This window comes from Battus philenor, unplaced genomic scaffold (genome assembly GCF_028537555.1).
Source record: "Battus philenor isolate CCGP_79_NKW_IND1 unplaced genomic scaffold, ilBatPhil1.0.hap1 SCAF_38, whole genome shotgun sequence".
Taxonomy (NCBI): Eukaryota; Metazoa; Arthropoda; class Insecta; order Lepidoptera; family Papilionidae; genus Battus; species Battus philenor.
The window spans coordinates 260646-287287 of record NW_027181702.1 but is presented as its reverse complement, the minus strand read 5'-3'; the positions used below and the strand labels follow the sequence as shown (position 1 = coordinate 287287).

At 42.2% G+C, this 26642-nt stretch overlaps 66 non-coding genes across 66 annotated transcripts; all 66 read left to right on the top strand.

Annotated features, from left to right (window-relative positions):
• Positions 1-34: 34 nt before the first annotated feature.
• LOC137927843 (5S ribosomal RNA) lies at positions 35-153 on the top strand. Its single transcript, XR_011107974.1, has one exon. It is a non-coding gene; the product is annotated as a 5S ribosomal RNA (ribosomal RNA).
• A 153-nt stretch (positions 154-306) lies between these two features.
• LOC137928042 (5S ribosomal RNA) lies at positions 307-425 on the top strand. The gene has a single exon (XR_011108166.1). It is a non-coding gene; the product is annotated as a 5S ribosomal RNA (ribosomal RNA).
• Positions 426-579: 154 nt separating this feature from the next.
• Positions 580-698, top strand: LOC137928041 (5S ribosomal RNA). Its single transcript, XR_011108165.1, has one exon. It is a non-coding gene; the product is annotated as a 5S ribosomal RNA (ribosomal RNA).
• Positions 699-852: 154 nt separating this feature from the next.
• On the top strand, positions 853-971 carry LOC137927842 (5S ribosomal RNA). The gene has a single exon (XR_011107973.1). It is a non-coding gene; the product is annotated as a 5S ribosomal RNA (ribosomal RNA).
• Positions 972-1125: 154 nt separating this feature from the next.
• LOC137928040 (5S ribosomal RNA) lies at positions 1126-1244 on the top strand. Its single transcript, XR_011108164.1, has one exon. It is a non-coding gene; the product is annotated as a 5S ribosomal RNA (ribosomal RNA).
• Positions 1245-1398: 154 nt separating this feature from the next.
• LOC137927840 (5S ribosomal RNA) lies at positions 1399-1517 on the top strand. Its single transcript, XR_011107972.1, has one exon. It is a non-coding gene; the product is annotated as a 5S ribosomal RNA (ribosomal RNA).
• A 154-nt stretch (positions 1518-1671) lies between these two features.
• On the top strand, positions 1672-1790 carry LOC137927839 (5S ribosomal RNA). Its single transcript, XR_011107971.1, has one exon. It is a non-coding gene; the product is annotated as a 5S ribosomal RNA (ribosomal RNA).
• Positions 1791-1943: 153 nt separating this feature from the next.
• LOC137928098 (5S ribosomal RNA) lies at positions 1944-2062 on the top strand. The gene has a single exon (XR_011108218.1). It is a non-coding gene; the product is annotated as a 5S ribosomal RNA (ribosomal RNA).
• Positions 2063-2215: 153 nt separating this feature from the next.
• On the top strand, positions 2216-2334 carry LOC137927838 (5S ribosomal RNA). The gene has a single exon (XR_011107970.1). It is a non-coding gene; the product is annotated as a 5S ribosomal RNA (ribosomal RNA).
• A 154-nt stretch (positions 2335-2488) lies between these two features.
• On the top strand, positions 2489-2607 carry LOC137927837 (5S ribosomal RNA). The gene has a single exon (XR_011107969.1). It is a non-coding gene; the product is annotated as a 5S ribosomal RNA (ribosomal RNA).
• Positions 2608-2760: 153 nt separating this feature from the next.
• LOC137927912 (5S ribosomal RNA) lies at positions 2761-2879 on the top strand. The gene has a single exon (XR_011108040.1). It is a non-coding gene; the product is annotated as a 5S ribosomal RNA (ribosomal RNA).
• Positions 2880-4777: 1898 nt separating this feature from the next.
• Positions 4778-4896, top strand: LOC137927836 (5S ribosomal RNA). The gene has a single exon (XR_011107968.1). It is a non-coding gene; the product is annotated as a 5S ribosomal RNA (ribosomal RNA).
• Positions 4897-5050: 154 nt separating this feature from the next.
• Positions 5051-5169, top strand: LOC137927834 (5S ribosomal RNA). The gene has a single exon (XR_011107966.1). It is a non-coding gene; the product is annotated as a 5S ribosomal RNA (ribosomal RNA).
• A 154-nt stretch (positions 5170-5323) lies between these two features.
• Positions 5324-5442, top strand: LOC137927833 (5S ribosomal RNA). Its single transcript, XR_011107965.1, has one exon. It is a non-coding gene; the product is annotated as a 5S ribosomal RNA (ribosomal RNA).
• A 154-nt stretch (positions 5443-5596) lies between these two features.
• On the top strand, positions 5597-5715 carry LOC137927832 (5S ribosomal RNA). The gene has a single exon (XR_011107964.1). It is a non-coding gene; the product is annotated as a 5S ribosomal RNA (ribosomal RNA).
• Positions 5716-7618: 1903 nt separating this feature from the next.
• LOC137927831 (5S ribosomal RNA) lies at positions 7619-7737 on the top strand. Its single transcript, XR_011107963.1, has one exon. It is a non-coding gene; the product is annotated as a 5S ribosomal RNA (ribosomal RNA).
• A 153-nt stretch (positions 7738-7890) lies between these two features.
• On the top strand, positions 7891-8009 carry LOC137927830 (5S ribosomal RNA). Its single transcript, XR_011107962.1, has one exon. It is a non-coding gene; the product is annotated as a 5S ribosomal RNA (ribosomal RNA).
• A 154-nt stretch (positions 8010-8163) lies between these two features.
• Positions 8164-8282, top strand: LOC137927829 (5S ribosomal RNA). Its single transcript, XR_011107961.1, has one exon. It is a non-coding gene; the product is annotated as a 5S ribosomal RNA (ribosomal RNA).
• Positions 8283-8436: 154 nt separating this feature from the next.
• LOC137927926 (5S ribosomal RNA) lies at positions 8437-8555 on the top strand. Its single transcript, XR_011108053.1, has one exon. It is a non-coding gene; the product is annotated as a 5S ribosomal RNA (ribosomal RNA).
• A 154-nt stretch (positions 8556-8709) lies between these two features.
• Positions 8710-8828, top strand: LOC137927960 (5S ribosomal RNA). The gene has a single exon (XR_011108086.1). It is a non-coding gene; the product is annotated as a 5S ribosomal RNA (ribosomal RNA).
• A 154-nt stretch (positions 8829-8982) lies between these two features.
• Positions 8983-9101, top strand: LOC137927925 (5S ribosomal RNA). The gene has a single exon (XR_011108052.1). It is a non-coding gene; the product is annotated as a 5S ribosomal RNA (ribosomal RNA).
• A 154-nt stretch (positions 9102-9255) lies between these two features.
• LOC137927959 (5S ribosomal RNA) lies at positions 9256-9374 on the top strand. Its single transcript, XR_011108085.1, has one exon. It is a non-coding gene; the product is annotated as a 5S ribosomal RNA (ribosomal RNA).
• Positions 9375-9528: 154 nt separating this feature from the next.
• Positions 9529-9647, top strand: LOC137927828 (5S ribosomal RNA). The gene has a single exon (XR_011107960.1). It is a non-coding gene; the product is annotated as a 5S ribosomal RNA (ribosomal RNA).
• A 154-nt stretch (positions 9648-9801) lies between these two features.
• Positions 9802-9920, top strand: LOC137927827 (5S ribosomal RNA). Its single transcript, XR_011107959.1, has one exon. It is a non-coding gene; the product is annotated as a 5S ribosomal RNA (ribosomal RNA).
• Positions 9921-10074: 154 nt separating this feature from the next.
• On the top strand, positions 10075-10193 carry LOC137927826 (5S ribosomal RNA). The gene has a single exon (XR_011107958.1). It is a non-coding gene; the product is annotated as a 5S ribosomal RNA (ribosomal RNA).
• A 1884-nt stretch (positions 10194-12077) lies between these two features.
• On the top strand, positions 12078-12196 carry LOC137927825 (5S ribosomal RNA). Its single transcript, XR_011107957.1, has one exon. It is a non-coding gene; the product is annotated as a 5S ribosomal RNA (ribosomal RNA).
• Positions 12197-12349: 153 nt separating this feature from the next.
• LOC137927823 (5S ribosomal RNA) lies at positions 12350-12468 on the top strand. The gene has a single exon (XR_011107955.1). It is a non-coding gene; the product is annotated as a 5S ribosomal RNA (ribosomal RNA).
• Positions 12469-12622: 154 nt separating this feature from the next.
• LOC137927822 (5S ribosomal RNA) lies at positions 12623-12741 on the top strand. Its single transcript, XR_011107954.1, has one exon. It is a non-coding gene; the product is annotated as a 5S ribosomal RNA (ribosomal RNA).
• A 153-nt stretch (positions 12742-12894) lies between these two features.
• LOC137927821 (5S ribosomal RNA) lies at positions 12895-13013 on the top strand. Its single transcript, XR_011107953.1, has one exon. It is a non-coding gene; the product is annotated as a 5S ribosomal RNA (ribosomal RNA).
• Positions 13014-13167: 154 nt separating this feature from the next.
• On the top strand, positions 13168-13286 carry LOC137927902 (5S ribosomal RNA). Its single transcript, XR_011108030.1, has one exon. It is a non-coding gene; the product is annotated as a 5S ribosomal RNA (ribosomal RNA).
• Positions 13287-13439: 153 nt separating this feature from the next.
• Positions 13440-13558, top strand: LOC137927820 (5S ribosomal RNA). Its single transcript, XR_011107952.1, has one exon. It is a non-coding gene; the product is annotated as a 5S ribosomal RNA (ribosomal RNA).
• A 154-nt stretch (positions 13559-13712) lies between these two features.
• LOC137927901 (5S ribosomal RNA) lies at positions 13713-13831 on the top strand. Its single transcript, XR_011108029.1, has one exon. It is a non-coding gene; the product is annotated as a 5S ribosomal RNA (ribosomal RNA).
• A 154-nt stretch (positions 13832-13985) lies between these two features.
• LOC137928058 (5S ribosomal RNA) lies at positions 13986-14104 on the top strand. Its single transcript, XR_011108181.1, has one exon. It is a non-coding gene; the product is annotated as a 5S ribosomal RNA (ribosomal RNA).
• A 153-nt stretch (positions 14105-14257) lies between these two features.
• Positions 14258-14376, top strand: LOC137927819 (5S ribosomal RNA). The gene has a single exon (XR_011107951.1). It is a non-coding gene; the product is annotated as a 5S ribosomal RNA (ribosomal RNA).
• Positions 14377-14530: 154 nt separating this feature from the next.
• On the top strand, positions 14531-14649 carry LOC137927818 (5S ribosomal RNA). The gene has a single exon (XR_011107950.1). It is a non-coding gene; the product is annotated as a 5S ribosomal RNA (ribosomal RNA).
• A 154-nt stretch (positions 14650-14803) lies between these two features.
• Positions 14804-14922, top strand: LOC137927817 (5S ribosomal RNA). The gene has a single exon (XR_011107949.1). It is a non-coding gene; the product is annotated as a 5S ribosomal RNA (ribosomal RNA).
• Positions 14923-15076: 154 nt separating this feature from the next.
• Positions 15077-15195, top strand: LOC137927816 (5S ribosomal RNA). The gene has a single exon (XR_011107948.1). It is a non-coding gene; the product is annotated as a 5S ribosomal RNA (ribosomal RNA).
• A 153-nt stretch (positions 15196-15348) lies between these two features.
• On the top strand, positions 15349-15467 carry LOC137927815 (5S ribosomal RNA). Its single transcript, XR_011107947.1, has one exon. It is a non-coding gene; the product is annotated as a 5S ribosomal RNA (ribosomal RNA).
• Positions 15468-15621: 154 nt separating this feature from the next.
• On the top strand, positions 15622-15740 carry LOC137927814 (5S ribosomal RNA). Its single transcript, XR_011107946.1, has one exon. It is a non-coding gene; the product is annotated as a 5S ribosomal RNA (ribosomal RNA).
• A 153-nt stretch (positions 15741-15893) lies between these two features.
• Positions 15894-16012, top strand: LOC137927812 (5S ribosomal RNA). Its single transcript, XR_011107944.1, has one exon. It is a non-coding gene; the product is annotated as a 5S ribosomal RNA (ribosomal RNA).
• A 154-nt stretch (positions 16013-16166) lies between these two features.
• Positions 16167-16285, top strand: LOC137927811 (5S ribosomal RNA). Its single transcript, XR_011107943.1, has one exon. It is a non-coding gene; the product is annotated as a 5S ribosomal RNA (ribosomal RNA).
• Positions 16286-16438: 153 nt separating this feature from the next.
• LOC137927810 (5S ribosomal RNA) lies at positions 16439-16557 on the top strand. Its single transcript, XR_011107942.1, has one exon. It is a non-coding gene; the product is annotated as a 5S ribosomal RNA (ribosomal RNA).
• A 154-nt stretch (positions 16558-16711) lies between these two features.
• LOC137927809 (5S ribosomal RNA) lies at positions 16712-16830 on the top strand. The gene has a single exon (XR_011107941.1). It is a non-coding gene; the product is annotated as a 5S ribosomal RNA (ribosomal RNA).
• A 153-nt stretch (positions 16831-16983) lies between these two features.
• On the top strand, positions 16984-17102 carry LOC137927808 (5S ribosomal RNA). The gene has a single exon (XR_011107940.1). It is a non-coding gene; the product is annotated as a 5S ribosomal RNA (ribosomal RNA).
• A 1885-nt stretch (positions 17103-18987) lies between these two features.
• LOC137928558 (5S ribosomal RNA) lies at positions 18988-19106 on the top strand. The gene has a single exon (XR_011108656.1). It is a non-coding gene; the product is annotated as a 5S ribosomal RNA (ribosomal RNA).
• A 154-nt stretch (positions 19107-19260) lies between these two features.
• Positions 19261-19379, top strand: LOC137928557 (5S ribosomal RNA). Its single transcript, XR_011108655.1, has one exon. It is a non-coding gene; the product is annotated as a 5S ribosomal RNA (ribosomal RNA).
• Positions 19380-19532: 153 nt separating this feature from the next.
• Positions 19533-19651, top strand: LOC137928039 (5S ribosomal RNA). Its single transcript, XR_011108163.1, has one exon. It is a non-coding gene; the product is annotated as a 5S ribosomal RNA (ribosomal RNA).
• Positions 19652-19805: 154 nt separating this feature from the next.
• On the top strand, positions 19806-19924 carry LOC137928038 (5S ribosomal RNA). Its single transcript, XR_011108162.1, has one exon. It is a non-coding gene; the product is annotated as a 5S ribosomal RNA (ribosomal RNA).
• A 154-nt stretch (positions 19925-20078) lies between these two features.
• Positions 20079-20197, top strand: LOC137928556 (5S ribosomal RNA). Its single transcript, XR_011108654.1, has one exon. It is a non-coding gene; the product is annotated as a 5S ribosomal RNA (ribosomal RNA).
• A 154-nt stretch (positions 20198-20351) lies between these two features.
• LOC137928555 (5S ribosomal RNA) lies at positions 20352-20470 on the top strand. Its single transcript, XR_011108653.1, has one exon. It is a non-coding gene; the product is annotated as a 5S ribosomal RNA (ribosomal RNA).
• A 154-nt stretch (positions 20471-20624) lies between these two features.
• On the top strand, positions 20625-20743 carry LOC137928554 (5S ribosomal RNA). The gene has a single exon (XR_011108652.1). It is a non-coding gene; the product is annotated as a 5S ribosomal RNA (ribosomal RNA).
• A 153-nt stretch (positions 20744-20896) lies between these two features.
• On the top strand, positions 20897-21015 carry LOC137928552 (5S ribosomal RNA). Its single transcript, XR_011108650.1, has one exon. It is a non-coding gene; the product is annotated as a 5S ribosomal RNA (ribosomal RNA).
• A 154-nt stretch (positions 21016-21169) lies between these two features.
• On the top strand, positions 21170-21288 carry LOC137928551 (5S ribosomal RNA). The gene has a single exon (XR_011108649.1). It is a non-coding gene; the product is annotated as a 5S ribosomal RNA (ribosomal RNA).
• Positions 21289-21442: 154 nt separating this feature from the next.
• LOC137928550 (5S ribosomal RNA) lies at positions 21443-21561 on the top strand. Its single transcript, XR_011108648.1, has one exon. It is a non-coding gene; the product is annotated as a 5S ribosomal RNA (ribosomal RNA).
• A 154-nt stretch (positions 21562-21715) lies between these two features.
• LOC137928548 (5S ribosomal RNA) lies at positions 21716-21834 on the top strand. Its single transcript, XR_011108647.1, has one exon. It is a non-coding gene; the product is annotated as a 5S ribosomal RNA (ribosomal RNA).
• A 153-nt stretch (positions 21835-21987) lies between these two features.
• On the top strand, positions 21988-22106 carry LOC137928547 (5S ribosomal RNA). Its single transcript, XR_011108646.1, has one exon. It is a non-coding gene; the product is annotated as a 5S ribosomal RNA (ribosomal RNA).
• A 154-nt stretch (positions 22107-22260) lies between these two features.
• LOC137928546 (5S ribosomal RNA) lies at positions 22261-22379 on the top strand. Its single transcript, XR_011108645.1, has one exon. It is a non-coding gene; the product is annotated as a 5S ribosomal RNA (ribosomal RNA).
• A 153-nt stretch (positions 22380-22532) lies between these two features.
• Positions 22533-22651, top strand: LOC137928545 (5S ribosomal RNA). The gene has a single exon (XR_011108644.1). It is a non-coding gene; the product is annotated as a 5S ribosomal RNA (ribosomal RNA).
• A 1885-nt stretch (positions 22652-24536) lies between these two features.
• LOC137928544 (5S ribosomal RNA) lies at positions 24537-24655 on the top strand. The gene has a single exon (XR_011108643.1). It is a non-coding gene; the product is annotated as a 5S ribosomal RNA (ribosomal RNA).
• Positions 24656-24809: 154 nt separating this feature from the next.
• Positions 24810-24928, top strand: LOC137928543 (5S ribosomal RNA). The gene has a single exon (XR_011108642.1). It is a non-coding gene; the product is annotated as a 5S ribosomal RNA (ribosomal RNA).
• Positions 24929-25081: 153 nt separating this feature from the next.
• On the top strand, positions 25082-25200 carry LOC137928037 (5S ribosomal RNA). Its single transcript, XR_011108161.1, has one exon. It is a non-coding gene; the product is annotated as a 5S ribosomal RNA (ribosomal RNA).
• A 154-nt stretch (positions 25201-25354) lies between these two features.
• On the top strand, positions 25355-25473 carry LOC137928036 (5S ribosomal RNA). The gene has a single exon (XR_011108160.1). It is a non-coding gene; the product is annotated as a 5S ribosomal RNA (ribosomal RNA).
• A 154-nt stretch (positions 25474-25627) lies between these two features.
• LOC137928542 (5S ribosomal RNA) lies at positions 25628-25746 on the top strand. The gene has a single exon (XR_011108641.1). It is a non-coding gene; the product is annotated as a 5S ribosomal RNA (ribosomal RNA).
• Positions 25747-25900: 154 nt separating this feature from the next.
• On the top strand, positions 25901-26019 carry LOC137928540 (5S ribosomal RNA). The gene has a single exon (XR_011108639.1). It is a non-coding gene; the product is annotated as a 5S ribosomal RNA (ribosomal RNA).
• A 154-nt stretch (positions 26020-26173) lies between these two features.
• On the top strand, positions 26174-26292 carry LOC137928539 (5S ribosomal RNA). Its single transcript, XR_011108638.1, has one exon. It is a non-coding gene; the product is annotated as a 5S ribosomal RNA (ribosomal RNA).
• Positions 26293-26446: 154 nt separating this feature from the next.
• Positions 26447-26565, top strand: LOC137928538 (5S ribosomal RNA). The gene has a single exon (XR_011108637.1). It is a non-coding gene; the product is annotated as a 5S ribosomal RNA (ribosomal RNA).
• Positions 26566-26642: the final 77 nt, after the last annotated feature.

Below are 26642 nucleotides of genomic sequence, written 5' to 3'. Positions count from 1 at the left end.
GCGTCTCGCGTTTGCGTTTCGAAGACCAACGGTCGCCAACGTCCATACCACGTTGAATACACCGGTTCTCGTCCGATCACCGAAGTTAAGCAACGTCGGGCGCGGTCAGTACTTGGATGGGTGACCGCCTGGGAACACCGCGTGATGTTGGCTTTTTTGGCGTTTTTCTTTCGGCGGTTCCTTTTTAGCGCTCCAATATTCTCAATCCATGAACTTTATAAATTTTTCATAGGAGATTATTAACAAAAAAATGAAGATTTCTCTCCGATGTCGCGTCTCGCGTTTGCGTTTCGAAGACGAACGGTCGCCAACGTCCATACCACGTTGAATACACCTGTTCTCGTCCGATCACCGAAGTTAAGCAACGTCGGGCGCGGTCAGTACTTGGATGGGTGACCGCCTGGGAACACCGCGTGATGTTGGCTTTTTTGGCGTTTTTCTTTCGGCGGTTCCTTTTTAGCGCTCCAATATTCTCAATTCATAAACTTTTATTAATTTTTCATAGGAGATTATTAACAAAAAAATGAAGATTTCTCTCCGATGTCGCGTCTCGCGTTTGCGTTTCGAAGACGAACGGTCGCCAACGTCCATACCACGTTGAATACACCTGTTCTCGTCCGATCACCGAAGTTAAGCAACGTCGGGCGCGGTCAGTACTTGGATGGGTGACCGCCTGGGAACACCGCGTGATGTTGGCTTTTTTGGCGTTTTTCTTTCGGCGGTTCCTTTTTAGCGCTCCAATATTCTCAATCCATGAACTTTTATTAATTTTTCATAGGAGATTATTAACAAAAAAATGAAGATTTCTCTCCGATGTCGCCTCTCGCGTTTGCGTTTCGAAGACGAACGTTCGCCAACGTCCATACCACGTTGAATACACCGGTTCTCGTCCGATCACCGAAGTTAAGCAACGTCGGGCGCGGTCAGTACTTGGATGGGTGACCGCCTGGGAACACCGCGTGATGTTGGCTTTTTTGGCGTTTTTCTTTCGGCGGTTCCTTTTTAGCGCTCCAATATTCTCAATTCATAAACTTTTATTAATTTTTCATAGGAGATTATTAACAAAAAAATGAAGATTTCTCTCCGATGTCGCGTCTCGCGTTTGCGTTTCGAAGACGAACGGTCGCCAACGTCCATACCACGTTGAATACACCTGTTCTCGTCCGATCACCGAAGTTAAGCAACGTCGGGCGCGGTCAGTACTTGGATGGGTGACCGCCTGGGAACACCGCGTGATGTTGGCTTTTTTGGCGTTTTTCTTTCGGCGGTTCCTTTTTAGCGCTCCAATATTCTCAATCCATAAACTTTTATCCATGTTTCATAGGAGATTATTAACAAAAAAATGAAGATTTCTCTCCGATGTCGCGTCTCGCGTTTGCGTTTCGAAGACGAACGTTCGCCAACGTCCATACCACGTTGAATACACCGGTTCTCGTCCGATCACCGAAGTTAAGCAACGTCGGGCGCGGTCAGTACTTGGATGGGTGACCGCCTGGGAACACCGCGTGATGTTGGCTTTTTTGGCGTTTTTCTTTCGGCGGTTCCTTTTTAGCGCTCCAATATTCTCAATCCATAAACTTTTATCCATGTTTCATAGGAGATTATTAACAAAAAAATGAAGATTTCTCTCCGATGTCGCGTCTCGCGTTTGCGTTTCGAAGACGAACGTTCGCCAACGTCCATACCACGTTGAATACACCGGTTCTCGTCCGATCACCGAAGTTAAGCAACGTCGGGCGCGGTCAGTACTTGGATGGGTGACCGCCTGGGAACACCGCGTGATGTTGGCTTTTTTGGCGTTTTTCTCTCGGCGGTTTCTTTTTAGCGCTCCAATATTCTCAATCCATGAACTTTAATAATTTTTCATAGGAGATTATTAACAAAAAAATGAAGATTTCTCTCCGATGTCGCGTCTCGCGTTTGCGTTTCGAAGACGAACGGTCGCCAACGTCCATACCACGTTGAATACACCGGTTCTCGTCCGATCACCGAAGTTAAGCAACGTCGGGCGCGGTCAGTACTTGGATGGGTGACCGCCTGGGAAAACCGCGTGATGTTGGCTTTTTTGGCGTTTTTCTTTCGGCGGTTCCTTTTTAGCGCTCCAATATTCTCAATCCATGAACTTTAATAATTTTTCATAGGAGATTATTAACAAAAAAATGAAGATTTCTCTCCGATGTCGCGTCTCGCGTTTGCGTTTCGAAGACGAATGGTCGCCAACGTCCATACCACGTTGAATACACCGGTTCTCGTCCGATCACCGAAGTTAAGCAACGTCGGGCGCGGTCAGTACTTGGATGGGTGACCGCCTGGGAACACCGCGTGATGTTGGCTTTTTTGGCGTTTTTCTTTCGGCGGTTCCTTTTTAGCGCTCCAATATTCTCAATTCATAAACTTTTATTAATTTTTCATAGGAGATTATTAACAAAAAAATGAAGATTTCTCTCCGATGTCGCGTCTCGCGTTTGCGTTTCGAAGACGAACGGTCGCCAACGTCCATACCACGTTGAATACACCGGTTCTCGTCCGATCACCGAAGTTAAGCAACGTCGGGCGCGGTCAGTACTTGGATGGGTGACCGCCTGGGAACACCGCGTGATGTTGGCTTTTTTGGCGTTTTTCTTTCGGCGGTTCCTTTTTAGCGCTCCAATATTCTCAATCCATGAACTTTAATAATTTTTCATAGGAGATTATTAACAAAAAAATGAAGATTTCTCTCCGATGTCGCCTCTCGCGTTTGCGTTTCGAAGACGAACGGTCGCCAACTTCCATACCACGTTGAATACACCGGTTCTCGTCCGATCACCGAAGTTAAGCAACGTCGGGCGCGGTCAGTACTTGGATGGGTGACCGCCTGGGAACACCGCGTGATGTTGGCTTTTTTGGCGTTTTTCTTTCAGCGGTTCCCTTTCAGCGCTCCAATATTCTCAATTCATAAACTTTTGTTTTGCATGTCATTCTTTAATTTTTATCTTTGTTAAAACTGGCGCTCTTTACTGTCTTATACTTAGCCTAATTTTGTAATATTTTGATACACGACTCCTTTTTTGTTCACGGTGTGAACTATTATAGCACAAAATAAAACCCAATTTGATTTCACCTTCAAAATCCTTTTAAAATACTGTAACCAATTTTTTTAATCATACTTTGTACATAGAAAAACCTTTAAGAACGATCGCTTTCTTACTTGACTGTTTATAGTTTTCAATTGCGTTCAGGTTGTTTTTTATGATAACAATTCCAATTATTAATATTTTGTGTTTTTATTTTCTAGTAACAAAAGGTGATTTTTTCAGGCCGATCACACTGCCATCTCGTAGCATTTAGATGAGTCCGCTGTCGTTACTCTGCCATTTCAATATTTTCCCTGTAGATGGCGCTCTTCTTCGCCAAATAAATACCATACAACCTTAAATTTTTACCCCTCTACGATCAACCCTTATTTTTAAATTAAAAATTAAAAATATTTTTTTTGCAAAACAACATTTGCGGGATCAGCTAGTTATAGATAATATCGAGTTTAACGTACATAAACACAAAAGAAAAAAACGTGGGCAGGTTGCCTACTCGATGCGAAAAGAACTTTCATTAAAGCTGAAGAGTACACCAATACTTCGCTTTGCGTCGTTTTCTTTTTTAATTCAATTTTATTTTATTTTTTAAAAGGTGGCAACACTTTTGTTTTTAATTGCGTTACGCCATCAAAACTCGGGGATTCTCTTTCTAACCAAAAATCAACGCAATTTGAATACAGTTTTATTTTCACTTTGTTTTGCTAATTTTAAAAGTTCAGTTTTAATTAAGTAGTGTGTTGTGCTTATTTTAAAAGAGAATAATAAATTAATATAAATTTTTACGCGTTGTTTCTGGTTATCAAAAAGGTAAATATTATTACAATTTATTTAATTGGCAGAGTTATGTTATTTTTGTTTTTTAAATGTTCACTTTGTTCAATTTTCTTTTTAAAAAGTAGTATTTTCGTGACCCTGGAACCTATCTTCGATCTTTATGTGTTTTGCTATAGAAAATCTTAATTCACTTTGCGGCGTTTCAATTTGCGTCGTGTTTTTTTGGAACCTAACTACGACGCAAGGTGAGGTATTGGCGTATTATATATATGTGTCGATCACTCTCTTACAACCAAAATATATTCCAAACCTTATGTAGATAATAATAAGTTTAATTGAACAATAGTAACGGCTTGAAAATAAAAATGAAACTGCATTGTATGCTTATTCTATGTTGATGTTATTGCTCTTAGCTCGAAGACAGCTTCATCGGAGCTGAGTTCACGGAGCGGAAGAATCTGTGAACTTAAAAACTAAGAATAAGGCTGGTAGAGCGCGTACCAGTTTCACGATGACGCTCGCACGTAGCAAAGGGCTCTACTTGTGTAAAGCTGTGTTATGAATGTGTTCATTGTTATGACGTGTACATGCGGCATAGTATGTATTATAGTAACAAACATTGTTTAACTTCGCAAAGGAAATACTGAAGATGTCGACTTAGTTTTCAAATTTGTTATACAACGAAAGGCACATACGATACACTGGTAAGTATTGTATGTGAGTGGACGTTGAAGTACAAATCTTCACAAGGAAAGATTTCTGAGACCAAGCAGTAGCCATTATTATGTAATGCAATTTCCGCCGATTTATCTATTTAGTGTGGACGTTGAAAAAAAAATATTGAAGAAAATAACAAAGACATAACAGAGAATTAGGATTCGGTTTCGAAGATCACCAAGATGGTGTTTGCGCATCGAAGACGAACGGTCGCCAACGTCCATACCACGTTGAATACACCGGTTCTCGTCCGATCACCGAAGTTAAGCAACGTCGGGCGCGGTCAGTACTTGGATGGGTGACCGCCTGGGAACACCGCGTGATGTTGGCTTTTTTGGCGTTTTTCTTTCGGCGGTTCCTTTTTAGCGCTCCAATATTCTCAATCCATGAACTTTTATTAATTTTTCATAGGAGATTATTAACAAAAAAATGAAGATTTCTCTCCGATGTCGCCTCTCGCGTTTGCGTTTCGAGGACCATCAGTCGCCAACGTCCATACCACGTTGAATACACCGGTTCTCGTCCGATCACCGAAGTTAAGCAACGTCGGGCGCGGTCAGTACTTGGATGGGTGACCGCCTGGGAACACCGCGTGATGTTGGCTTTTTTGGCGTTTTTCTTTCGGCGGTTCCTTTTTAGCGCTCCAATATTCTCAATTCATAAACTATTATCCATTTTTCATAGGAGATTATTAACAAAAAAATGAAGATTTCTCTCCGATGTCGCCTCTCGCGTTTGCGTTTCGAGGACCATCAGTCGCCAACGTCCATACCACGTTGAATACACCGGTTCTCGTCCGATCACCGAAGTTAAGCAACGTCGGGCGCGGTCAGTACTTGGATGGGTGACCGCCTGGGAACACCGCGTGATGTTGGCTTTTTTGGCGTTTTTCTTTCGGCGGTTCCTTTTTAGCGCTCCAATATTCTCAATCCATGAACTTTTATTAATTTTTCATAGGAGATTATTAACAAAAAAATGAAGATTTCTCTCCGATGTCGCCTCTCGCGTTTGCGTTTCGAGGACCATCAGTCGCCAACGTCCATACCACGTTGAATACACCGGTTCTCGTCCGATCACCGAAGTTAAGCAACGTCGGGCGCGGTCAGTACTTGGATGGGTGACCGCCTGGGAACACCGCGTGATGTTGGCTTTTTTGGCGTTTTTCTTTCGGCGGTTCCCTTTTAGCGCTCCAATATTTTCAATTCTTTTTTTTTGCACTTTTGTTTTGCATGTCATTCGTTAATTTTTATCGTTGTTAAAACTGGCGCTCTTTACTGTCTTATACTTAGCCTAATTTTGTAATATTTTGATACACGACTCCTTTTTTGTTCACGATGTGAACTATTATAGCACAAAATAAAACCCAAGTTGATTTCACCTTCAAAATCTTTTTAAAATACTGTAACCAATTTTCTTAATCATACTTTATACATAGAATAACCTTTAAGAAGAATCGCTTTCTTACTTGACTATTTATTGTTTGCGTTCAGGTTATTTTTTATGATAACAATTCAAATTATTAATATTTTGTGTTTTTATTTTCTAGTAACAAAAGGTGATTTTTTCAGGCCGATCACGCTGCCATCTCGTAGCATTTAGATGAGTCCGCTGTCGTTGCTCTGCCATTTCAATATTTTCCCTGTAGATGGCGCTCTTCTTCGCCAAATAAATACCATACAACCCTAAATTTTTACCCCTCTACGATCAACCCTTATTATTAAATTGAAAATTAAAAATATTTTTTTTGCAAAACAACACATTCGGGATCAGCTAGTTAGTTATACATAATATCGAGTTTAACGTACATAAATACAAAAGAAAAAAACGTGAGCAGGTTGCCTACTCGATGCGAAAAGAACTTTCATTAAAGCTGAAGAGTACACCAATACTTCGCTTTGCGTCGTTTTCTTTTTTAATTCAATTTTATTTTATTTTTTAAAAGGTGGCAACACTTTTGTTTTTAATTGCGTTACGCCATCAAAACTCGGGGATTCTCTTTCTAACCAAAAATCAACGCAATTTGAATACAGTTTTATTTTCACTTTGTTTTGCTAATTTTAAAAGTTCAGTTTTAATTAAGTAGTGTGTTGTGCTTATTTTAAAAGAGAATAATAAATTAATATAAATTTTTACGCGTTGTTTCTGGTTATCAAAAAGGTAAATATTATTACAATTTATTTAATTGGCAGAGTTATGTTATTTTTGTTTTTTAAATGTTCACTTTGTTCAATTTTCTTTTTAAAAAGTAGTATTTTCGTGACCCTGGAACCTATCTTCGATCTTTATGTGTTTTGCTATAGAAAATCTTAATTCACTTTGCGGCGTTTCAATTTGCGTCGTGTTTTTTTGGAACCTAACTACGACGCAAGGTGAGGTATTGGCGTATTATATATATGTGTCGATCACTCTCTTACAACCAAAATATATTCCAAACCTTATGTAGATAATAATAAGTTTAATTGAACAATAGTAACGGCTTGAAAATAAAAATGAAACTGCATTGTATGCTTATTCTATGTTGATGTTATTGCTCTTAGCTCGAAGACAGCTTCATCGGAGCTGAGTTCACGGAGCGGAAGAATCTGTGAACTTAAAAACTAAGAATAAGGCTGGTAGAGCGCGTACCAGTTTCACGATGACGCTCGCACGTAGCAAAGGGCTCTACTTGTGTAAAGCTGTGTTATGAATGTGTTCATTGTTATGACGTGTACATGCGGCATAGTATGTATTATAGTAACAAACATTGTTTAACTTCGCAAAGGAAATACTGAAGATGTCGACTTAGTTTTCAAATTTGTTATACAACGAAAGGCACATACGATACACTGGTAAGTATTGTATGTGAGTGGACGTTGAAGTACAAATCTTCACAAGGAAAGATTTCTGAGACCAAGCAGTAGCCATTATTATGTAATGCAATTTCCGCCGATTTATCTATTTAGTGTGGACGTTGAAAAAAAAATATTGAAGAAAATAACAAAGACATAACAGAGAATTAGGATTCGGTTTCGAAGATCACCAAGATGGTGTTTGCGCATCGAAGACGAACGGTCGCCAACGTCCATACCACGTTGAATACACCGGTTCTCGTCCGATCACCGAAGTTAAGCAACGTCGGGCGCGGTCAGTACTTGGATGGGTGACCGCCTGGGAACACCGCGTGATGTTGGCTTTTTGGCGTTTTTCTTTCGGCGGTTCCTTTTTAGCGCTCCAATATTCTCAATCCGTAAACTTTTATCCATTTTTCATAGGAGATTATTAACAAAAAAATGAAGATTTCTCTCCGATGTCGCCTCTCGCGTTTGCTTTTCGAAGACCATCAGTCGCCAACGTCCATACCACGTTGAATACACCGGTTCTCGTCCGATCACCGAAGTTAAGCAACGTCGGGCGCGGTCAGTACTTGGATGGGTGACCGCCTGGGAACACCGCGTGATGTTGGCTTTTTTGGCGTTTTTCTTTCGGCGGTTCCTTTTTAGCGCTCCAATATTCTCAATCCGTAAACTTTTATCCATTTTTCATAGGAGATTATTAACAAAAAAATGAAGATTTCTCTCCGATGTCGCCTCTCGCGTTTGCGTTTCGAAGACCATCAGTCGCCAACGTCCATACCACGTTGAATACACCGGTTCTCGTCCGATCACCGAAGTTAAGCAACGTCGGGCGCGGTCAGTACTTGGATGGGTGACCGCCTGGGAACACCGCGTGATGTTGGCTTTTTTGGCGTTTTTCTTTCGGCGGTTCCTTTTTAGCGCTCCAATATTCTCAATCCGTAAACTTTTATCCATTTTTCTTAGGAGATTATTAACAAAAAAATAAAGATTTCTCTCCGATGTCGCCTCTCGCGTTTGCGTTTCGAAGACCATCAGTCGCCAACGTCCATACCACGTTGAATACACCGGTTCTCGTCCGATCACCGAAGTTAAGCAACGTCGGGCGCGGTCAGTACTTGGATGGGTGACCGCCTGGGAACACCACGTGATGATGGCTTTTTTGGCGTTTTTCTTTCGGCGGTTCCTTTTTAGCGCTCCAATATTCTCAATCCGTAAACTTTTATCTATTTTTCTTAGGAGATTATTAACAAAAAAATAAAGATTTCTCTCCGATGTCGCCTCTCGCGTTTGCGTTTCGAAGACCATCAGTCGCCAACGTCCATACCACGTTGAATACACCGGTTCTCGTCCGATCACCGAAGTTAAGCAACGTCGGGCGCGGTCAGTACTTGGATGGGTAACCGCCTGGGAACACTGCGTGATGTTGGCTTTTTTGGCGTTTTTCTTTCGGCGGTTCCTTTTTAGCGCTCCAATATTCTCAATCCGTAAACTTTTATCCATTTTTCATAGGAGATTATTAACAAAAAAATGAAGATTTCTCTCCGATGTCGCCTCTCGCGTTTGCGTTTCGAAGACCATCAGTCGCCAACGTCCATACCACGTTGAATACACCGGTTCTCGTCCGATCACCGAAGTTAAGCAACGTCGGGCGCGGTCAGTACTTGGATGGGTGACCGCCTGGGAACACCACGTGATGATGGCTTTTTTGGCGTTTTTCTTTCGGCGGTTCCTTTTTAGCGCTCCAATATTCTCAATCCGTAAACTTTTATCTATTTTTCTTAGGAGATTATTAACAAAAAAATAAAGATTTCTCTCCGATGTCGCCTCTCGCGTTTGCGTTTCGAAGACCATCAGTCGCCAACGTCCATACCACGTTGAATACACCGGTTCTCGTCCGATCACCGAAGTTAAGCAACGTCGGGCGCGGTCAGTACTTGGATGGGTAACCGCCTGGGAACACTGCGTGATGTTGGCTTTTTTGGCGTTTTTCTTTCGGCGGTTCCTTTTTAGCGCTCCAATATTCTCAATCCGTAAACTTTTATCCATTTTTCATAGGAGATTATTAACAAAAAAATGAAGATTTCTCTCCGATGTCGCCTCTCGCGTTTGCGTTTCGAAGACCATCAGTCGCCAACGTCCATACCACGTTGAATACACCGGTTCTCGTCCGATCACCGAAGTTAAGCAACGTCGGGCGCGGTCAGTACTTGGATGGGTGACCGCCTGGGAACACCGCGTGATGTTGGCTTTTTTGGCGTTTTTCTTTCGGCGGTTCCTTTTTAGCGCTCCAATATTCTCAATCCGTAAACTTTTATCCATTTTTCATAGGAGATTATTAACAAAAAAATGAAGATTTCTCTCCGATGTCGCCTCTCGCGTTTGCGTTTCGAAGACCATCTGTCGCCAACGTCCATACCACGTTGAATACACCGGTTCTCGTCCGATCACCGAAGTTAAGCAACGTCGGGCGCGGTCAGTACTTGGATGGGTGACCGCCTGGGAACACCGCGTGATGTTGGCTTTTTTGGCGTTTTTCTTTCGGCGGTTCCTTTTTAGCGCTCCAATATTCTCAATCCGTAAACTTTTATCCATTTTTCACAGGAGATTATTAACAAAAAAATGAAGATTTCTCTCCGATGTCGCCTCTCGCGTTTGCTTTTCGAAGACCATCTGTCGCCAACGTCCATACCACGTTGAATACACCGGTTCTCGTCCGATCACCGAAGTTAAGCAACGTCGGGCGCGGTCAGTACTTGGATGGGTGACCGCCTGGGAACACCGCGTGATGTTGGCTTTTTTGGTGTTTTTCTTTCGGCGGTTCCCTTTTAGCGCTCCAATATTCTCAATTCATAAACCTTTGTTTTGCATGTCATTCGTTAATTTTTATCGTTGTTAAAACTGGCGCTCTTTACTGTCCTATACTTAGCCTAATTTTGTAATATTTTGATACACGACTCCTTTTTTGTTCACGATGTGAACTATTATAGCACAAAATAAAACCAAAGTCGATTTCACCTTCAAAATCTTTTTAAAATACTGTAACCAATTTTTTTAATCATACTTTATACATAGAAAAACCTTTAAGAAGGATCGCTTTCTTACTTGACTATTTATTGTTTTCAATTGCGTTCAGGTTGTTTTTTATGATAACAATTCAAATTATTAATATTTTGTGTTTTTATTTTCTAGTAACAAAAGGTGATTTATTCAGGCCGATCACACTGCCATCTCGTAGCATTTAGATGAGTCCGCTGTCGTTACTCTGCCATTTCAATATTTTCCCTGTAGATGGCGCTCTTCTTCGCCAAATAAATGCCATACAACCCTAAATTTTTACCCCTCTACGATCAACCCTTATTTTTAAATTGAAAATTAAAAATATTTTTTTTGCAAAATAACATTTGCGGGATCAGCTAGTTATACATAATATCGAGTTTAACGTACATAAACACAAAAGAAAAAATCGTGGGCACGTTGCCTACTCGATGCGAAAAGAACTTTCATTAAAGCTGAAGAGTACACCAATACTTCGCTTTGCGTCTTTTTTTTTTAATTTAATTTTATTTTATTTTTTAAAAGATGGCAACACTTTTGTTTTTAATTGCGTTACGCCATCAAAACTCGGGGATTCTCTTTCTAACCAAAAATCAACGCAATTTGAATACAGTTTTATTTTCACTTTGTTTTGCTAATTTTAAAAGTTCAGTTTTAATTAAGTAGTGTGTTGTGCTTATTTTAAGAGAGAATTATAAATTTATATAAATTTTTACGCGTTGTTTCTGGTTACCAAAAAGGTTAATATTATTACAATTTATTTAATTGGCAGAGTTATTTTATTTTCGTTCGTTCAATTTTCTTTTTAAAAAGTAATATTTTCGGGACCCTGGTACCTATCTTCGATCTTTATGTGGTTTGCTATAGAAAATCTTAATTCACTTTGCGGCGTTTCAATTTGCGTCGTGTTTTTCTAGAACGTATCCACTACGCAAAGTGAGGTATTGGCGTATTATATATGTGTCGATCACTCTCTTACAACCAAAATATATTCCAAACCTTATGTAGACAATAATAAGTTTAATTGAACAATAGTAACGGTTTGAAAATAAAAATGAAACTGCATTGTGTACTTATTCTATGTTGATGTTATTGCTCTTAGCTCGAAGGCTTTTACAGCTTCATCGGAGCTGAGTTCACGGAGCGGAAGACTCTGTGAACATAAAAACTAAGAATAAGGCTGGTAGAGCGCGTACCAGTTTCACGATGACGCTCGCACGTAGCAAAGGCCTCTACTTGTGTAAAGCTGTGTTATGAATGTGTTCATTGTTATGACGTGTACATGCGGCATAGTATGTATTATAGTAACAAACATTGTTTAACTTCGCAAAGGAAATACTGAAGATGTCGACTTAGTTTTCAAATTTGTTATACAACGAAAGGCACATACGATACACTGGTAAATATTGTATGTGAGTGGACGATGAAGTACAAATCTTCACAAGGAAAGATTTCTGAGACCAAGCAGTAGCCATTATTATGTAATGCAATTTCCGCCGATTTATCTATTTAGTGTGGACGTTGAAAAAAAAATATTGAAGAAAATAACAAGGACATAACAGAGAATTAGGATTCGGTTTCGAAGATCACCAAGATGGTGTTTGCGCATCGAAGACGAACGGTCGCCAACGTCCATACCACGTTGAATACACCGGTTCTCGTCCGATCACCGAAGTTAAGCAACGTCGGGCGCGGTCAGTACTTGGATGGGTGACCGCCTGGGAACACCGCGTGATGTTGGCTTTTTGGCGTTTTTCTTTCGGCGGTTCCTTTTTAGCGCTCCAATATTCTCAATCCGTAAACTTTTATCCATTTTTCATAGGAGATTATTAACAAAAAAATGAAGATTTCTCTCCGATGTCGCCTCTCGCGTTTGCTTTTCGAAGACCATCAGTCGCCAACGTCCATACCACGTTGAATACACCGGTTCTCGTCCGATCACCGAAGTTAAGCAACGTCGGGCGCGGTCAGTACTTGGATGGGTGACCGCCTGGGAACACCGCGTGATGTTGGCTTTTTTGGCGTTTTTCTTTCGGCGGTTCCTTTTTAGCGCTCCAATATTCTCAATCCGTAAACTTTTATCCATTTTTCATAGGAGGTTATTAACAAAAAAATGAAGATTTCTCTCCGATGTCGCCTCTCGCGTTTGCTTTTCGAAGACCATCAGTCGCCAACGTCCATACCACGTTGAATACACCGGTTCTCGTCCGATCACCGAAGTTAAGCAACGTCGGGCGCGGTCAGTACTTGGATGGGTGACCGCCTGGGAACACCGCGTGATGTTGGCTTTTTGGCGTTTTTCTTTCGGCGGTTCCTTTTTAGCGCTCCAATATTCTCAATCCGTAAACTTTTATCCATTTTTCATAGGAGATTATTAACAAAAAAATGAAGATTTCTCTCCGATGTCGCCTCTCGCGTTTGCTTTTCGAAGACCATCAGTCGCCAACGTCCATACCACGTTGAATACACCGGTTCTCGTCCGATCACCGAAGTTAAGCAACGTCGGGCGCGGTCAGTACTTGGATGGGTGACCGCCTGGGAACACCGCGTGATGTTGGCTTTTTTGGCGTTTTTCTTTCGGCGGTTCCTTTTTAGCGCTCCAATATTCTCAATCCGTAAACTTTTATCCATTTTTCATACGAGATTATTAACAAAAAAATGAAGATTTCTCTCCGATGTCGCCTCTCGCGTTTGCGTTTCGAAGACCAATTTTCGCCAACGTCCATACCACGTTGAATACACCGGTTCTCGTCCGATCACCGAAGTTAAGCATCGTCGGGCGCGGTCAGTACTTGGATGGGTGACCGCCTGGGAACACCGCGTGATGTTGGCTTTTTGGCGTTTTTCTTTCGGCGGTTCCTTTTTAGCGCTCCAACATTCTCAATCCATAAAGTTTTATCCATTTTTCATAGGAGATTATTAATAAAAAAATGAAGATTTCTCTCCGATGTCGCCTCTCGCGTTTGCGTTTCAAAGACCAATTTTCGCCAACGTCCATACCACGTTGAATACACCGGTTCTCGTCCGATCACCGAAGTTAAGCAACGTCGGGCGCGGTCAGTACTTGGATGGGTGACCGCCTGGGAACACCGCGTGATGTTGGCTTTTTTGGCGTTTTTCTTTCGGCGGTTCCTTTTTAGCGCTCCAATATTCTCAATCCGTAAACTTTTATCCATTTTTCATAGGAGATTATTAACAAAAAAATGAAGATTTCTCTCCGATGTCGCCTCTCGCGTTTGCGTTTCGAAGACCAATTTTCGCCAACGTCCATACCACGTTGAATACACCGGTTCTCGTCCGATCACCGAAGTTAAGCATCGTCGGGCGCGGTCAGTACTTGGATGGGTGACCGCCTGGGAACACCGCGTGATGTTGGCTTTTTTGGCGTTTTTCTTTCGGCGGTTCCTTTTTAGCGCTCCAACATTCTCAATCTATAAACTTTTATCCATTTTTCATAGGAGATTATTAACAAAAAAATGAAGATTTTTCTCCGATGTCGCCTCTCGCGTGTGCGTTTCGAGGGCCATCAGTCGCCAACGTCCATACCACGTTGAATACACCGGTTCTCGTCCGATCACCGAAGTTAAGCAACGTCGGGCGCGGTCAGTACTTGGATGGGTGACGGCCTGGGAACACCGCGTGATGTTGGCTTTTTGGCGTTTTTCTTTCGGCGGTTCCTTTTTAGCGCTCCAATATTCTCAATCCGTAAACTTTTATCCATTTTTCATAGGAGATTATTAACAAAAAAATGAAGATTTCTCTCCGATGTCGCCTCTCGCGTTTGCGTTTCGAGGACTATCTGTCGCCAACGTCCATACCACGTTGAATACACCGGTTCTCGTCCGATCACCGAAGTTAAGCAACGTCGGGCGCGGTCAGTACTTGGATGGGTGACCGCCTGGGAACACCGCGTGATGTTGGCTTTTTTGACGTTTTTCTTTCGGCGGTTCCCTTTTAGCGCTCCAATATTCTCAATCCATAAACTTTTATCCATGTTTCATAGGAGATTATTAACAAAAAAATGAAGATTTCTCTCCGATGTCGCCTCTCGCGTTTGCGTTTCGAGGACCATCTGTCGCCAACGTCCATACCACGTTGAATACACCGGTTCTCGTCCGATCACCGAAGTTAAGCAACGTCGGGCGCGGTCAGTACTTGGATGGGTGACCGCCTGGGAACACCGCGTGATGTTGGCTTTTTTGGCGTTTTTCTTTCGGCGGTTCCTTTTTAGCGCTCCAATATTCTCAATCCATAAACTTTTATCCATGTTTCATAGGAGATTATTAACAAAAAAATGAAGATTTCTCTCCGATGTCGCCTCTCGCGTTTGCGTTTCGAGGACCATCTGTCGCCAACGTCCATACCACGTTGAATACACCGGTTCTCGTCCGATCACCGAAGTTAAGCAACGTCGGGCGCGGTCAGTACTTGGATGGGTGACCGCCTGGGAACACCGCGTGATGTTGGCTTTTTTGGCGTTTTTCTTTCGGCGGTTCCCTTTTAGCGCTCCAATATTCTCAATCCATAAACTTTTATCCATGTTTCATAGGAGATTATTAACAAAAAAATGAAGATTTCTCTCCGATGTCGCCTCTCGCGTTTGCGTTTCGAGGACTATCTGTCGCCAACGTCCATACCACGTTGAATACACCGGTTCTCGTCCGATCACCGAAGTTAAGCAACGTCGGGCGCGGTCAGTACTTGGATGGGTGACCGCCTGGGAACACCGCGTGATGTTGGCTTTTTTGGCGTTTTTCTCTCGGCGGTTTCTTTTTAGCGCTCCAATATTCTCAATCCATGAACTTTAATAATTTTTCATAGGAGATTATTAACAAAAAAATGAAGATTTCTCTCCGATGTCGCGTCTCGCGTTTGCGTTTCGAAGACGAACGGTCGCCAACGTCCATACCACGTTGAATACACCGGTTCTCGTCCGATCACCGAAGTTAAGCAACGTCGGGCGCGGTCAGTACTTGGATGGGTGACCGCCTGGGAACACCGCGTGATGTTGGCTTTTTTGGCGTTTTTCTTTCGGCGGTTCCTTTTTAGCGCTCCAATATTCTCAATCCATAAACTTTTATCCATGTTTCATAGGAGATTATTAACAAAAAAATGAAGATTTCTCTCCGATGTCGCCTCTCGCGTTTGCGTTTCGAGGACCATCAGTCGCCAACGTCCATACCACGTTGAATACACCGGTTCTCGTCCGATCACCGAAGTTAAGCAACGTCGGGCGCGGTCAGTACTTGGATGGGTGACCGCCTGGGAACACCGCGTGATGTTGGCTTTTTTGGCGTTTTTCTTTCGGCGGTTCCCTTTTAGCGCTCCAATATTCTCAATCCATGAAGTTTAATAATTTTTCATAGGAGATTATTAACAAAAAAATGAAGATTTCTCTCCGATGTCGCCTCTCGCGTTTGCGTTTCGAAGACGAACGGTCGCCAACGTCCATACCACGTTGAATACACCGGTTCTCGTCCGATCACCGAAGTTAAGCAACGTCGGGCGCGGTCAGTACTTGGATGGGTGACCGCCTGGGAACACCGCGTGATGTTGGCTTTTTTGGCGTTTTTCTTTCGGCGGTTCCCTTTTAGCGCTCCAATATTCTCAATCCATAAACTTTTATCCATGTTTCATAGGAGATTATTAACAAAAAAATGAAGATTTCTCTCCGATGTCGCCTCTCGCGTTTGCGTTTCGAGGACTATCTGTCGCCAACGTCCATACCACGTTGAATACACCGGTTCTCGTCCGATCACCGAAGTTAAGCAACGTCGGGCGCGGTCAGTACTTGGATGGGTGACCGCCTGGGAACACCGCGTGATGTTGGCTTTTTTGGCGTTTTTCTCTCGGCGGTTTCTTTTTAGCGCTCCAATATTCTCAATCCATGAACTTTAATAATTTTTCATAGGAGATTATTAACAAAAAAATGAAGATTTCTCTCCGATGTCGCGTCTCGCGTTTGCGTTTCGAAGACGAACGGTCGCCAACGTCCATACCACGTTGAATACACCGGTTCTCGTCCGATCACCGAAGTTAAGCAACGTCGGGCGCGGTCAGTACTTGGATGGGTGACCGCCTGGGAACACCGCGTGATGTTGGCTTTTTTGGCGTTTTTCTTTCGGCGGTTCCTTTTTAGCGCTCCAATATTCTCAATCCATAAACTTTTATCCATGTTTCATAGGAGATTATTAACAAAAAAATGAAGATTTCTCTCCGATGTCGCCTCTCGCGTTTGCGTTTCGAGGACCATCAGTCGCCAACGTCCATACCACGTTGAATACACCGGTTCTCGTCCGATCACCGAAGTTAAGCAACGTCGGGCGCGGTCAGTACTTGGATGGGTGACCGCCTGGGAACACCGCGTGATGTTGGCTTTTTTGGCGTTTTTCTTTCGGCGGTTCCCTTTTAGCGCTCCAATATTCTCAATCCATGAAGTTTAATAATTTTTCATAGGAGATTATTAACAAAAAAATGAAGATTTCTCTCCGATGTCGCCTCTCGCGTTTGCGTTTCGAAGACGAACGGTCGCCAACGTCCATACCACGTTGAATACACCGGTTCTCGTCCGATCACCGAAGTTAAGCAACGTCGGGCGCGGTCAGTACTTGGATGGGTGACCGCCTGGGAACACCGCGTGATGTTGGCTTTTTTGGCGTTTTTCTTTCAGCGGTTCCCTTTCAGCGCTCCAATATTCTCAATTCATAAACTTTTGTTTTGCATGTCATTCATCAATTTTTATCTTTGTTAAAACTGGCGCTCTTTACTGTCTTATACTTAGCCTAATTTTGTAATATTTTGATACACGACTCCTTTTTTGTTCACGGTGTGAACTATTATAGCACAAAATAAAACCCAATTTGATTTCACCTTCAAAATCCTTTTAAAATACTGTAACCAATTTTTTTAATCATACTTTATACATAGAAAAACCTTTAAGAACGATCGCTTTCTTACTTGACTGTTTATAGTTTTCAATTGCGTTCAGGTTGTTTTTTATGATAACAATTCCAATTATTAATATTTTGTGTTTTTATTTTCTAGTAACAAAAGGTGATTTTTTCAGGCCGATCACACTGCCATCTCGTAGCATTTAGATGAGTCCGCTGTCGTTACTCTGCCATTTCAATATTTTCCCTGTAGATGGCGCTCTTCTTCGCCAAATAAATACCATACAACCTTAAATTTTTACCCCTCTACGATCAACCCTTATTTTTAAATTGAAAATTAAAAATATTTTTTTTGCAAAACAACATTTGCGGGATCAGCTAGTTATAGATAATATCGAGTTTAACTTACATAAACACAAAAGAAAAAAACGTGGGCAGGTTGCCTACTCGATGCGAAAAGAACTTTCATTAAAGCTGAAGAGTACACCAATACTTCGCTTTGCGTCGTTTTTTTTTTAATTCTATTTTATTTTATTTTTTAAAAGGTGGCAACACTTTTGTTTTTAATTGCGTTACGCCATCAAAACTCGGGGATTCTCTTTCTAACCAAAAATCAACGCAATTTGAATACAGTTTTATTTTCACTTTGTTTTGCTAATTTTAAAAGTTCAGTTTTAATTAAGTAGTGTGTTGTGCTTATTTTAAAAGAGAATAATAAATTTATAAAAATTTTTACGCGTTGTTTCTGGTTACCAAAAAGGTTAATATTATTACAATTTATTTAATTGGCAGAGTTATTTTATTTCTGTTTGTTCAATTTTCTTTTTAAAAAGTAATATTTTCGTGACCCTGGTACCTATCTTCGATCTTTATGTGGTTTGCTATAGAAAATCTTAATTCACTTTGCGGCGTTTCAATTTGCGTCGTGTTTTTCTGAAACGTAACCACTACGCAAAGTGAGGTATTGGCGTATTATATATGTGTCGATCTCTCTCTTACAACCAAAATATATTCCAAACCTTATGTAGACAATAATAAGTTTAATTGAACAATAGTAACGGTTTGAAAATAAAAATGAAACTGCATTGTATACTTATTCTATGTTGATGTTATTGCTCTTAGCTCGAAGGCGTTTACAGCTGCATCGGAGCTGAGTTCACGGAGCGGAAGAATCTGTGAACATAGAAACTAAGAATAAGGCTGGTAGAGCGCGTACCAGTTTCACGATGACGCTCGCACGTAGCAAAGGCCTCTACTTGTGTAAAGCTGTGTTATGAATGTGTTCATTGTTATGACGTGTACATGCGGCATAGTATGTATTATAGTAACAAACATTGTTTAACTTCGCAAAGGAAATACTGAAGATGTCGACTTAGTTTTCAAATTTGTTATACAACGAAAGGCACATACGATACACTGGTAAGTATTGTATGTGAGTGGACGATGAAGTACAAAACTTCACAAGGAAAGATTTCTGAGACCAAGCAGTAGCCATTATTATGTAATGCAATTTCCGCCGATTTATCTATTTAGTGTGGACGTTGAAAAAAAAATATTGAAGAAAATAACAAGGACATAACAAAGAATTAGGATTCGGTTTCGAAGATCACCAAGATGGTGTTTGCGTTTCGAAGACCATCTGTCGCCAACGTCCATACCACGTTGAATACACCGGTTCTCGTCCGATCACCGAAGTTAAGCAACGTCGGGCGCGGTCAGTACTTGGATGGGTGACCGCCTGGGAACACCGCGTGATGTTGGCTTTTTTGGCGTTTTTCTCTCGGCGGTTTCTTTTTAGCGCTCCAATATTCTCAATTCATAAACTTTTATTAATTTTTCATAGGAGATTATTAACAAAAAAATGAAGATTTCTCTCCGATGTCGCGTCTCGCGTTTGCGTTTCGAAGACCAACGGTCGCCAACGTCCATACCACGTTGAATACACCGGTTCTCGTCCGATCACCGAAGTTAAGCAACGTCGGGCGCGGTCAGTACTTGGATGGGTGACCGCCTGGGAACACCGCGTGATGTTGGCTTTTTTGGCGTTTTTCTTTCGGCGGTTCCTTTTTAGCGCTCCAATATTCTCAATCCATGAACTTTAATAATTTTTCATAGGAGATTATTAACAAAAAAATGAAGATTTCTCTCCGATGTCGCGTCTCGCGTTTGCGTTTCGAAGACGAACGGTCGCCAACGTCCATACCACGTTGAATACACCTGTTCTCGTCCGATCACCGAAGTTAAGCAACGTCGGGCGCGGTCAGTACTTGGATGGGTGACCGCCTGGGAACACCGCGTGATGTTGGCTTTTTTGGCGTTTTTCTTTCGGCGGTTCCTTTTTAGCGCTCCAATATTCTCAATTCATAAACTTTTATTAATTTTTCATAGGAGATTATTAACAAAAAAATGAAGATTTCTCTCCGATGTCGCGTCTCGCGTTTGCGTTTCGAAGACGAACGGTCGCCAACGTCCATACCACGTTGAATACACCTGTTCTCGTCCGATCACCGAAGTTAAGCAACGTCGGGCGCGGTCAGTACTTGGATGGGTGACCGCCTGGGAACACCGCGTGATGTTGGCTTTTTTGGCGTTTTTCTTTCGGCGGTTCCTTTTTAGCGCTCCAATATTCTCAATCCATGAACTTTTATTAATTTTTCATAGGAGATTATTAACAAAAAAATGAAGATTTCTCTCCGATGTCGCCTCTCGCGTTTGCGTTTCGAAGACGAACGTTCGCCAACGTCCATACCACGTTGAATACACCGGTTCTCGTCCGATCACCGAAGTTAAGCAACGTCGGGCGCGGTCAGTACTTGGATGGGTGACCGCCTGGGAACACCGCGTGATGTTGGCTTTTTTGGCGTTTTTCTTTCGGCGGTTCCTTTTTAGCGCTCCAATATTCTCAATCCATAAACTTTTATCCATTTTTCATAGGAGATTATTAACAAAAAAATGAAGATTTCTCTCCGATGTCGCCTCTCGCGTTTGCGTTTCGAGGACCATCAGTCGCCAACGTCCATACCACGTTGAATACACCGGTTCTCGTCCGATCACCGAAGTTAAGCAACGTCGGGCGCGGTCAGTACTTGGATGGGTGACCGCCTGGGAACACCGCGTGATGTTGGCTTTTTTGGCGTTTTTCTTTCGGCGGTTCCCTTTTAGCGCTCCAATATTCTCAATCCATAAACTTTTATCCATGTTTCATAGGAGATTATTAACAAAAAAATGAAGATTTCTCTCCGATGTCGCCTCTCGCGTTTGCGTTTCGAGGACCATCTGTCGCCAACGTCCATACCACGTTGAATACACCGGTTCTCGTCCGATCACCGAAGTTAAGCAACGTCGGGCGCGGTCAGTACTTGGATGGGTGACCGCCTGGGAACACCGCGTGATGTTGGCTTTTTTGGCGTTTTTCTTTCGGCGGTTCCTTTTTAGCGCTCCAATATTCTCAATCCATGAACTTTAATAATTTTTCATAGGAGATTATTAACAAAAAAATGAAGATTTCTCTCCGATGTCGCCTCTCGCGTTTGCGTTTCGAGGACTATCTGTCGCCAACGTCCATACCACGTTGAATACACCGGTTCTCGTCCGATCACCGAAGTTAAGCAACGTCGGGCGCGGTCAGTACTTGGATGGGTGACCGCCTGGGAACACCGCGTGATGTTGGCTTTTTTGACGTTTTTCTTTCGGCGGTTCCCTTTTAGCGCTCCAATATTCTCAATCCATAAACTTTTATCCATGTTTCATAGGAGATTATTAACAAAAAAATGAAGATTTCTCTCCGATGTCGCCTCTCGCGTTTGCGTTTCGAGGACCATCTGTCGCCAACGTCCATACCACGTTGAATACACCGGTTCTCGTCCGATCACCGAAGTTAAGCAACGTCGGGCGCGGTCAGTACTTGGATGGGTGACCGCCTGGGAACACCGCGTGATGTTGGCTTTTTTGGCGTTTTTCTTTCGGCGGTTCCTTTTTAGCGCTCCAATATTCTCAATCCATAAACTTTTATCCATGTTTCATAGGAGATTATTAACAAAAAAATGAAGATTTCTCTCCGATGTCGCCTCTCGCGTTTGCGTTTCGAGGACCATCTGTCGCCAACGTCCATACCACGTTGAATACACCGGTTCTCGTCCGATCACCGAAGTTAAGCAACGTCGGGCGCGGTCAGTACTTGGATGGGTGACCGCCTGGGAACACCGCGTGATGTTGGCTTTTTTGGCGTTTTTCTTTCGGCGGTTCCCTTTTAGCGCTCCAATATTCTCAATCCATAAACTTTTATCCATGTTTCATAGGAGATTATTAACAAAAAAATGAAGATTTCTCTCCGATGTCGCCTCTCGCGTTTGCGTTTCGAGGACTATCTGTCGCCAACGTCCATACCACGTTGAATACACCGGTTCTCGTCCGATCACCGAAGTTAAGCAACGTCGGGCGCGGTCAGTACTTGGATGGGTGACCGCCTGGGAACACCGCGTGATGTTGGCTTTTTTGGCGTTTTTCTCTCGGCGGTTTCTTTTTAGCGCTCCAATATTCTCAATCCATGAACTTTAATAATTTTTCATAGGAGATTATTAACAAAAAAATGAAGATTTCTCTCCGATGTCGCGTCTCGCGTTTGCGTTTCGAAGACGAACGGTCGCCAACGTCCATACCACGTTGAATACACCGGTTCTCGTCCGATCACCGAAGTTAAGCAACGTCGGGCGCGGTCAGTACTTGGATGGGTGACCGCCTGGGAACACCGCGTGATGTTGGCTTTTTTGGCGTTTTTCTTTCGGCGGTTCCTTTTTAGCGCTCCAATATTCTCAATCCATAAACTTTTATCCATGTTTCATAGGAGATTATTAACAAAAAAATGAAGATTTCTCTCCGATGTCGCCTCTCGCGTTTGCGTTTCGAGGACCATCAGTCGCCAACGTCCATACCACGTTGAATACACCGGTTCTCGTCCGATCACCGAAGTTAAGCAACGTCGGGCGCGGTCAGTACTTGGATGGGTGACCGCCTGGGAACACCGCGTGATGTTGGCTTTTTTGGCGTTTTTCTTTCGGCGGTTCCCTTTTAGCGCTCCAATATTCTCAATCCATGAAGTTTAATAATTTTTCATAGGAGATTATTAACAAAAAAATGAAGATTTCTCTCCGATGTCGCCTCTCGCGTTTGCGTTTCGAAGACGAACGGTCGCCAACGTCCATACCACGTTGAATACACCGGTTCTCGTCCGATCACCGAAGTTAAGCAACGTCGGGCGCGGTCAGTACTTGGATGGGTGACCGCCTGGGAACACCGCGTGATGTTGGCTTTTTTGGCGTTTTTCTTTCAGCGGTTCCCTTTCAGCGCTCCAATATTCTCAATTCATAAACTTTTGTTTTGCATGTCATTCGTCAATTTTTATCTTTGTTAAAACTGGCGCTCTTTACTGTCTTATACTTAGCCTAATTTTGTAATATTTTGATACACGACTCCTTTTTTGTTCACGGTGTGAACTATTATAGCACAAAATAAAACCCAATTTGATTTCACCTTCAAAATCCTTTTAAAATACTGTAACCAATTTTTTTAATCATACTTTATACATAGAAAAACCTTTAAGAACGATCGCTTTCTTACTTGACTGTTTATAGTTTTCAATTGCGTTCAGGTTGTTTTTTATGATAACAATTCCAATTATTAATATTTTGTGTTTTTATTTTCTAGTAACAAAAGGTGATTTTTTCAGGCCGATCACACTGCCATCTCGTAGCATTTAGATGAGTCCGCTGTCGTTACTCTGCCATTTCAATATTTTCCCTGTAGATGGCGCTCTTCTTCGCCAAATAAATACCATACAACCTTAAATTTTTACCCCTCTACGATCAACCCTTATTTTTAAATTGAAAATTAAAAATATTTTTTTTGCAAAACAACATTTGCGGGATCAGCTAGTTATAGATAATATCGAGTTTAACTTACATAAACACAAAAGAAAAAAACGTGGGCAGGTTGCCTACTCGATGCGAAAAGAACTTTCATTAAAGCTGAAGAGTACACCAATACTTCGCTTTGCGTCGTTTTTTTTTTAATTCTATTTTATTTTATTTTTTAAAAGGTGGCAACACTTTTGTTTTTAATTGCGTTACGCCATCAAAACTCGGGGATTCTCTTTCTAACCAAAAATCAACGCAATTTGAATACAGTTTTATTTTCACTTTGTTTTGCTAATTTTAAAAGTTCAGTTTTAATTAAGTAGTGTGTTGTGCTTATTTTAAAAGAGAATAATAAATTTATAAAAATTTTTACGCGTTGTTTCTGGTTACCAAAAAGGTTAATATTATTACAATTTATTTAATTGGCAGAGTTATTTTATTTCTGTTTGTTCAATTTTCTTTTTAAAAAGTAATATTTTCGTGACCCTGGTACCTATCTTCGATCTTTATGTGGTTTGCTATAGAAAATCTTAATTCACTTTGCGGCGTTTCAATTTGCGTCGTGTTTTTCTGAAACGTAACCACTACGCAAAGTGAGGTATTGGCGTATTATATATGTGTCGATCTCTCTCTTACAACCAAAATATATTCCAAACCTTATGTAGACAATAATAAGTTTAATTGAACAATAGTAACGGTTTGAAAATAAAAATGAAACTGCATTGTATACTTATTCTATGTTGATGTTATTGCTCTTAGCTCGAAGGCGTTTACAGCTGCATCGGAGCTGAGTTCACGGAGCGGAAGAATCTGTGAACATAGAAACTAAGAATAAGGCTGGTAGAGCGCGTACCAGTTTCACGATGACGCTCGCACGTAGCAAAGGCCTCTACTTGTGTAAAGCTGTGTTATGAATGTGTTCATTGTTATGACGTGTACATGCGGCATAGTATGTATTATAGTAACAAACATTGTTTAACTTCGCAAAGGAAATACTGAAGATGTCGACTTAGTTTTCAAATTTGTTATACAACGAAAGGCACATACGATACACTGGTAAGTATTGTATGTGAGTGGACGATGAAGTACAAAACTTCACAAGGAAAGATTTCTGAGACCAAGCAGTAGCCATTATTATGTAATGCAATTTCCGCCGATTTATCTATTTAGTGTGGACGTTGAAAAAAAAATATTGAAGAAAATAACAAGGACATAACAAAGAATTAGGATTCGGTTTCGAAGATCACCAAGATGGTGTTTGCGTTTCGAAGACCATCTGTCGCCAACGTCCATACCACGTTGAATACACCGGTTCTCGTCCGATCACCGAAGTTAAGCAACGTCGGGCGCGGTCAGTACTTGGATGGGTGACCGCCTGGGAACACCGCGTGATGTTGGCTTTTTTGGCGTTTTTCTCTCGGCGGTTTCTTTTTAGCGCTCCAATATTCTCAATTCATAAACTTTTATTAATTTTTCATAGGAGATTATTAACAAAAAAATGAAGATTTCTCTCCGATGTCGCGTCTCGCGTTTGCGTTTCGAAGACCAACGGTCGCCAACGTCCATACCACGTTGAATACACCGGTTCTCGTCCGATCACCGAAGTTAAGCAACGTCGGGCGCGGTCAGTACTTGGATGGGTGACCGCCTGGGAACACCGCGTGATGTTGGCTTTTTTGGCGTTTTTCTTTCGGCGGTTCCTTTTTAGCGCTCCAATATTCTCAATCCATGAACTTTAATAATTTTTCATAGGAGATTATTAACAAAAAAATGAAGATTTCTCTCCGATGTCGCGTCTCGCGTTTGCGTTTCGAAGACGAACGGTCGCCAACGTCCATACCACGTTGAATACACCTGTTCTCGTCCGATCACCGAAGTTAAGCAACGTCGGGCGCGGTCAGTACTTGGATGGGTGACCGCCTGGGAACACCGCGTGATGTTGGCTTTTTTGGCGTTTTTCTTTCGGCGGTTCCTTTTTAGCGCTCCAATATTCTCAATTCATAAACTTTTATTAATTTTTCATAGGAGATTATTAACAAAAAAATGAAGATTTCTCTCCGATGTCGCGTCTCGCGTTTGCGTTTCGAAGACGAACGGTCGCCAACGTCCATACCACGTTGAATACACCTGTTCTCGTCCGATCACCGAAGTTAAGCAACGTCGGGCGCGGTCAGTACTTGGATGGGTGACCGCCTGGGAACACCGCGTGATGTTGGCTTTTTTGGCGTTTTTCTTTCGGCGGTTCCTTTTTAGCGCTCCAATATTCTCAATCCATGAACTTTTATTAATTTTTCATAGGAGATTATTAACAAAAAAATGAAGATTTCTCTCCGATGTCGCCTCTCGCGTTTGCGTTTCGAGGACTATCTGTCGCCAACGTCCATACCACGTTGAATACACCGGTTCTCGTCCGATCACCGAAGTTAAGCAACGTCGGGCGCGGTCAGTACTTGGATGGGTGACCGCCTGGGAACACCGCGTGATGTTGGCTTTTTTGACGTTTTTCTTTCGGCGGTTCCCTTTTAGCGCTCCAATATTCTCAATCCATAAACTTTTATCCATGTTTCATAGGAGATTATTAACAAAAAAATGAAGATTTCTCTCCGATGTCGCCTCTCGCGTTTGCGTTTCGAGGACCATCTGTCGCCAACGTCCATACCACGTTGAATACACCGGTTCTCGTCCGATCACCGAAGTTAAGCAACGTCGGGCGCGGTCAGTACTTGGATGGGTGACCGCCTGGGAACACCGCGTGATGTTGGCTTTTTTGGCGTTTTTCTTTCGGCGGTTCCTTTTTAGCGCTCCAATATTCTCAATCCATAAACTTTTATCCATGTTTCATAGGAGATTATTAACAAAAAAATGAAGATTTCTCTCCGATGTCGCCTCTCGCGTTTGCGTTTCGAGGACCATCTGTCGCCAACGTCCATACCACGTTGAATACACCGGTTCTCGTCCGATCACCGAAGTTAAGCAACGTCGGGCGCGGTCAGTACTTGGATGGGTGACCGCCTGGGAACACCGCGTGATGTTGGCTTTTTTGGCGTTTTTCTTTCGGCGGTTCCCTTTTAGCGCTCCAATATTCTCAATCCATAAACTTTTATCCATGTTTCATAGGAGATTATTAACAAAAAAATGAAGATTTCTCTCCGATGTCGCCTCTCGCGTTTGCGTTTCGAGGACTATCTGTCGCCAACGTCCATACCACGTTGAATACACCGGTTCTCGTCCGATCACCGAAGTTAAGCAACGTCGGGCGCGGTCAGTACTTGGATGGGTGACCGCCTGGGAACACCGCGTGATGTTGGCTTTTTTGGCGTTTTTCTCTCGGCGGTTTCTTTTTAGCGCTCCAATATTCTCAATCCATGAACTTTAATAATTTTTCAT